Source organism: Schistocerca piceifrons, chromosome 6, assembly GCF_021461385.2.
Source record: "Schistocerca piceifrons isolate TAMUIC-IGC-003096 chromosome 6, iqSchPice1.1, whole genome shotgun sequence".
Classification (NCBI taxonomy): Eukaryota; Metazoa; Arthropoda; class Insecta; order Orthoptera; family Acrididae; genus Schistocerca; species Schistocerca piceifrons.
In genome coordinates, this window is record NC_060143.1 from 482,687,635 (window position 1) to 482,695,206 (window position 7,572).

General features: G+C 41.6%; 1 non-coding gene across 1 annotated transcript; it reads right to left on the minus strand.

Moving 5' to 3' along the window:
• Window positions 1-7,498: 7,498 nt before the first annotated feature.
• Trnan-guu lies at window positions 7,499-7,572 on the minus strand. The gene has a single exon. It is a non-coding gene; the product is annotated as a tRNA-Asn (tRNA).

Below are 7,572 nucleotides of genomic sequence, written 5' to 3' on the forward strand. Positions count from 1 at the left end.
AAAGCCGTGAAGAATATCAGAAGTTCTTACGCCGGGAAAGTCTACGAAATATTTCAAGACTTATCAGAGCATTCCTTTGTATTTCCAAACATTTTTAAAAATTATTTTTATTTATGTGTTGATTCTTTCCTTTACTCAAGAAGACGTAATTCACTTTCTTTCACCTGCCGAAGATTCACATGTACATATAACTTTAAATTATAATATTATGCCAATAACAGAAACCGCCAACCATAACGACAGAAAATTAGTTATGGGACAGAAATAAGAAAATAAATTTATTTTCATGGCAGAAGAGGCCGATGACGAAGAAGGTCATATATTCGTGAGCGTAAGAAGGGGCTCTGGAGATCTTAAACTGAAGCGAATTTTATGAAAGTGGCTCACATTGTTGCCTCTGTATCCTGAGGTCTCGGGTTTGATTCCTGGCCGGATCGAAGATTTGCTTCGCTCACGGATTGTGTGTGTGTGTGTGTGTTGTCCTCATCATTTCATCCATCAAAAATCGAGGCGTAAGTCGCCGAAATGGGGTAAGATAGAAAGGTTTGAACTAGGCTGTCGAACTACCAATAATACCAGGCGATCATTTCATTTCAGTGTAGCCGCCTGCGGCGCTTCGATGTTTTCATTCCACCGTTCTTATGGGGCTACTGCAAGTCGTCAGTAATTAACGTTTCGAAGCGTTTCCCGATTGTGTCAAATCAAAATTAAGTTTTAAGAACTGTCATTCACATTCTCCGGCTACACTGTCTCATAAATATTTGTGTTTTGTCATAAGCATTTGTATCTTTGTAGAAATAGATTCTACCATCTTTTTGTGCAACAGTGCTTTTTAGTAATTTTAAAACCAAGCAAATATTTTAAAGTTTTGCTCGCATATTTTTATAAATGCTCTCGATTGACGAGCGACAATGGGGCGCTGCCAGTCGAAATAAAGAAGAAAAATATCAGATGAAGTGATATTCAAGACGCGAACAGTTTCTTGCAGTAATAAATACACTAATTACCATATTTACGGTCAGTGACCAGGCACACGCACAGCGTGAATGATCACGCGAAGGAAACGAAGTACATCTGATAATAACGAAATGGGACGCGAGAACTATCGACTCGGGGCGACCTGGAAATCAATTTCGTATGGGAAAAGAAACAGACGAGTTACGAAACGTATTCGTTGCCGTGTGTCGCTGCCGACCCAGCCAGCTGCGCCTGATGAATTGAATATGAAAGCTGCCAACACGGATACGAACTGCGGCTGGGAAACGAAACGTGTGGTTAACGAAATGTCTCACCGACCACCGTATAGGCAGGTCAAGTTTCGTGGTATAACCGTTATTCGATATCGGGTGCCCACTCTTGGCTTAGCGCCCCTTTCAGCCTACTGTTCGATTTTGACAAAAAGTGGATACACGTAGCCCAAACTAATGGAAATGACGTGACGTATTGTGAAAGTAAAACGACAGTATACAAGGGAATCAAAAAGAACGGATTTCAATTGTGTGAAAGATAGAAACACATTGCGCATGTTACTGGACAAAAGAAGGTTAGACGCTATGCCATACATTCAACGTGAGGACCATGCGTTGCTCGAGAAACACCGCAGAGAGAGTCCATTTCATTCCACACACGGATCAACAGGTCCATGTTTAGTGGATCGATAGTTTCAACAATTTGATTTCCCAGATCTTAAAGATTAGCTGCCATAGATGGGACAAAGACTCCGTCTTTTACGAACTCCCGCAGAAAAAAATCGCAGGGTCTGAGGTCTGGTGAACTGGGAGGCCAAAAACAATGAACAAGGTCTTGTTGTCCATCTCTTCCATTCCAACATTCTGGGATGGTGTTGTTACGACAAAACCGCACCTCAAAGTGGAAGTGAGGTGGAGAGCCGTCATGCACAAAAATAAAATCATTGGAATCCTCATGAAATCGAGGAAACAAGCAATTTTGCAGCATGTCTAGGCATGTCCGTCCTGTCAAAGCTGCCTCCACAAAAAAGAAAGCTCAGTAAACTTTGTGAAAAGAAACGACACAAAACAATCTCAGTATCGGTGAGTCTCTTTAATGTTCGACGACGTCGCCAGGATATTGTGACGCCCATATTCTTATATTATGGAGGTTTACTTTACGAAAAGATGAAACATCGATTCGTCCGAAAAGATGACTCATTCGGAAAAAGTGCCCTCCGTCATATCCTGAAAAATTCGAATGCAAAATTCGTACCGTCTTTTTTGGTCGCCAGTACGCAAAGGCTGCAGTATCTGCTGCTTGTAGGCTTCATATGCAGGCGTTGTTTCGGAACACCTTACACCGTTGTTTGATGTAGTTGATTTCCTTGGCCTGTCCGTCTTGTGGACTTCCGACGGCTCTGTGTGGGCACATGTCTGATATGTTCGACATTCTCTCAGACGTGCGTGGCCGACGAGTGCTGTTCTCTTTGGGTATGCAACGAAGTTCCAATAGTTTTGTATTCCAGTCATAAATCTGCTTCTTTAGAGGTGGCTTCATGCTGGATCGACTGCGGAATGCATGTTGCACTTGCTGAATTGAGTGGCTTAGCCCAAATTCTAACACACGAAATGTATCCGTTGTGGCGTAGTCGCCATGTTGCTACAAACAGACAACAGAGGAGCTGCTTTAAAACTTTGAACATTACACAGTGGCATGCGCAGTTTGTTTCTATCTTTTGTAGTTTGACTGTAACAAACAATTGAAATCTGTTCTTTCTTTCTGGTTCACCCCGTGTTTCACACACAAGTATATGCACAAACATTAATTAGACTTACATAGAGTTGTTTTCCACATGATCTCCATTACAAAAAAATGGTAATGGTCGCGCGATTCCAGACTGTAGCGCCCTCAACCGCTCGGCCACCCCGGCCGGCGATCTCCATTACATTCCAAGCATTTTGTAAGTCTGCATTTGCCACATGTTATTGACACCAATTGTTTTTACCAGTCTCACACGACATCCTTCATTTCCCGCTGTGTTGAGTATCGTTTCCTGCCCTCGTGATCTTTCAAAATTGTGAAAAGTAAAGAGGCACTTGGAGCTAGGCTGGAGCCTAGGGCGAGATGCTTCAGTATCTTCCAGCGCAACTGTTCAATAGATCAATCATTCTATGCGCAACATGAGTTCAGTCTTTAACGAACAACAAACGCACTCCCTGACGTAATCGCCCACCCTTCTGCTTTTTGTCGTTCAGTGGTACGTTTTATGGTCTCACATAAACTGCAGATATTTGTGAATTAACCTGCAATCAATAGATCAGAAAATCCCTTGTCGATCTCTAAGGAATTCCATAATGAGTTCTTTCACTGACTGTTGGGTTTCGAATTCTTTTGTCAACGAAAACCCAGTGGTCTATTCCGGCACTACATCTACAATTTCGTTCTATTTCAAAATGTAATTTGATAAAGAGTAGACACATCAGGCCGTAACAGCAACGGAAGCGAAGAGGCTTTTTGGGAAACTAAGGTTACAAGCAGTAAAGGAAACAAAAGGAAAATTCGGAGTAGGAATTAAAATCCATGGAGAAGAAATAAAAACTTAGAGGATCGCCTGTCAGAGACAGCAAAGGACTTGGAAGAGCAGTTGAACGGAATGGACAGTGTCTTGAAAGGAGGACGTCAACAAAAGCAACACAAGGATAATGGAATGTAGACGAATCAAATCGTGTGATGCTGAGGGAATTAGATTACGAAATGAGACACTTAAAGTAGTAAATGAGTTTTGCTATTTGGGGACAAAATTACTGATGATGGTCCAAGTAGAGAGGATATAAAATGTAGGCTGGCAATGGCAAGGAAAGTGTTTCTGAAGAAGAGAAATTTGTTAACATCGAGTATACATTTAAGTGTCAGGAAGTCTTTTCTCAAAGTATTTGTATGGAGTGTAGCCATGTATGGAAGTGAAACATGGATGATAAATAGTTTAGACAAGAAGAGAATAGAAGCTTTCGAAATTTGGTGCTACAGAAGAATGCTGAAGATTAGGTGGGTAGATCATATAACTAATGAGGAGGTATTGAAAAGAATTGGAGAGAAGAGAAATTTGTGGCACAACGTGACTAGGAAAAGGGATCGCTTGGTAGGACATATTCTGAGGCATCAAGGGATCACCAATTTAGTATTGGAGGGCCGCTTGGAGGGTAAAAATCGTAGAGGGAGACCAAGAGATGAATACACTAAGCAGATTCAGAAGGATGTAGGTTGCAGTAAGTACTGGGAGATGAAGAAGTTTGCACAGGATAGAGTAGCATGGAGAGCTGCATCAAACCAGTCTCTGGACTGAAGACCACAACCTCAACAACAACAACAGCAACAAGGTTACAATTTATTTTACTCATGGGCATTGCACACATATTCATTAGACTTACATAGCATTCTTTTCCATACAATGCCAATCACGTTCCAAGCGTTAAGTGTGTCTGCATGTGCCACACCTTCCTCCCGCCAATTGCCTTTACCAATTGCCTTTACATGACAAATTTCATTCCCCAGTCTTGTTGCACAACACTTCCTGCCCTTGCGATTTTGCAAAATGGTGAAAAGAAAGGAGTCATCAACGATCATGGGTAGGGGAGAGGGGGTTTTTAATGTCCCAACAACATCTGTTCAAGAGCTCAACCATTTTACGCACTTTGTGAATTCGATCGTTAATAGGCAACAAATACACTGCTTGCTGGTTTTTAATCGTTCAACGATATCTTTTATGGTCTCACATTATCTGTAAATATTTCTGGATTAATCAACAATCCGTCGATCATAAAAATCCGCGTTGACCACCAAATAACGTCTCGATGAGTTTCTTCGTTGTTGGATTTAGCATTTTTTTATGTAAATTGAAGATGGAATGGGGGAGGGCGAAAAAGGAATGGGAAGGAACTACTAATGTTAGCTGCATCGGGTCTTGTGAGGAATCAGCGGCGACGAGTGAAAATCTGTGCCCGATCAAGATTCGAACCATGGATCTCCTGCTTAATAGACAGCTGCGTTAAGCATTGCGCCACCCGGGACAAAGTGTTTACTGTAATCGCGCGTGGTATCTTTGCATGCCTCTCGTCCGACCCACATTCCCACCTAACGCCATTTATCCATAGTCCCCGTCCATGTACACTGTGCTCGTTACTTCGAGATTCCCTCAACAGGTTGAACGTAATTCTGTATACGCACTGAAGGTGATGGATTCATTGCCCATCGAGGCGAAGGAATTATATGAATGCATGGTTGCTGTTCTTTCGGACACCACGCATTCGTATAATTCTCTTGGTGGCGAAAACCCAGTATGCCGGCATTACATCTGCCAGTCACACTAGTTCAGTTCCACAAGTAACAGAGAGGAAACAGTGCAGGACTTTACAGTAATAACTATTCTGACATTCTGAAACGACACGTGAAACTCCAAAACCCTGCATAAGACTGGCTAGACGGGGATTTCATAACAATTCTCCTGAACTACGATGCACTATTTTAATCACTGTGCCTTACTGTCTAGCGAAAACTTACTTAAATATGTGTGGCTGTAGACTGAAGGAACTATTTTCGTTCTCTTTGAGAAGTGCCTTCGCTGCGTAACATCTTGATTCTGGAAAATTATACGACCATTGGGGTCAGTAGTGCTGAATTTTTCAGTTGGGACAGCCAAGTTTAGGCAATTTGTGGAAGTGGTGTCTCATGTAAGCAAGGGGTACAGCATGATCCTAGTGTTAGATTTTCTGCATCAGCGTATCCCGTAATTCACCTTTGACGACATATAGTGGAACTGAATGGGGAGACATCCCAACTAGGAGGAACGCAAGGAGTGTCCAGTCAAACCGCGAGCATTAGCAGTAAGGCTTGATCTGCGTGATTGTATGTCGAAAGGCACCGTGTGAAGAAACTGGTTGTCTACTTCTGAAAAAAAAACTTTTAATTAATAAAACATGACCTACACAAGGAATCTGACTAACCCTGTTAGTCATGGACAAAAAAAAATTGGCATAGTCTTCGTCAAAACGTGCAGAATCTTATGTGGGGTCAATAAGACGTCAATTTTAATCTAAATATGGTATGCCAATGTTTACGTAATAAAAAAATAAATTAGGTAATTAAGTACAATTATTATATACATGCGATAAATGATTTAACAGGGGCCAAATGAACAATTAAAGTCAATATAATTCCAGTAAATCTGCAAAAGTAAAAAAAAAAAAAAAAAAATTGTAGGGGCCTATTAGACATCGCGCATCTGCTAGATGCCCATGAAATACCTAATTTTGTTTTGAAGCTGACAGCCAATGAGAAAGTAGGTGCAAAAATACTATTGGTCAGTTTTCAAGCAGTAATGGCGGACAGCATCAGCTGGTAATATGCGTAATATTATGGTAGCTAATTTTACTGCACAAAAGTAAAATATGTACTCCCTCCAAAAGAAGTTACACACAAACATTAAAATAAAATTATGATGCACAGCAAAATGTCTTAGAAGAATTTTGAAAGAAAATTTTTAATTGAACTTTAATTTGGCCGGTTTTCAACACGGTCAACAAGACGAAATAATGGAAAGAATATTTATTTGAACTAAACAAAATTGAACCTTGATATTGTGACAGTATTTTTAAAACAGATAATCTAACTGCAACTGTCTTTAATTTTGAAATGAGAGAGCGTAATAATTTTCTTTTAATGTCTTAACTGTTGCTGCAGGCAGTGCGATGACGTCAGCGGTGGTCCGCGCGGACGATGTGTGAAGTTAATCCTGGTTCGTGGCGTGAAGATAATGATGGATCCTCCTGTTTCATTAATATTCTAGTTACGGCGGTGGTCCACGTCTCCGTTGTAGTCGAATCGGCTGGCAGCACTGGCGCGATAATAATAGTTCCAGTGTGTGCGTTGTCGTTACGAGCGCGACGTTTTATTATTAAAGGTTTATAAATCACGCGGTGCGGGTGGGTCGGATTATTCAATGTCTTTAGTATTTGCGATATATAGCCGGTTAGATGATATAATAAATGTTCCTTGACCAAATCACAGCACTGTTCTTTTACTTAGCATTTTGGTTTGTTCTACTTTCACGCAATTCAAGTAGTTAATGTCTCCGCACGACAATGGTGTCTGTTTCACGGCTAATTGTCAAAGGTTCACGCCGAACTTTTCACCCGCACGTCGGTCGGCCAACAGCGGCCTACTGCAGACCGACACTTAAGAGACACCAAATACAAATCGACATCGAGAGACAGGCCCTGTCATATGGCACTCGCGACGTATACGCTGAAATTGAATGTAGAGAATACGTCTTTTGTAGTGGGCGTCGCTCTACTGCAGTGTCACACATAACGAATAAATAGGAAAACAGTAGAACGTCTGTGTAGGGCCATGTTTTTACCTACAGTGTCACTTGGCTGAATGTGTGTAAGGCTCTGTGGCATCACTCAAACACAGCCAAATTGTCACACTAGCTGTGTATCTCCAACAAAGTTGACGTATGTCCTCACCTCGGTGACGGTTAAAACGATTTCGCCCCCGGGTGGGCTCGAACCAGCAACCTTTCGGTTAACAGCCGAACGCGCTAGCCGATTGCGCCACGGAGGC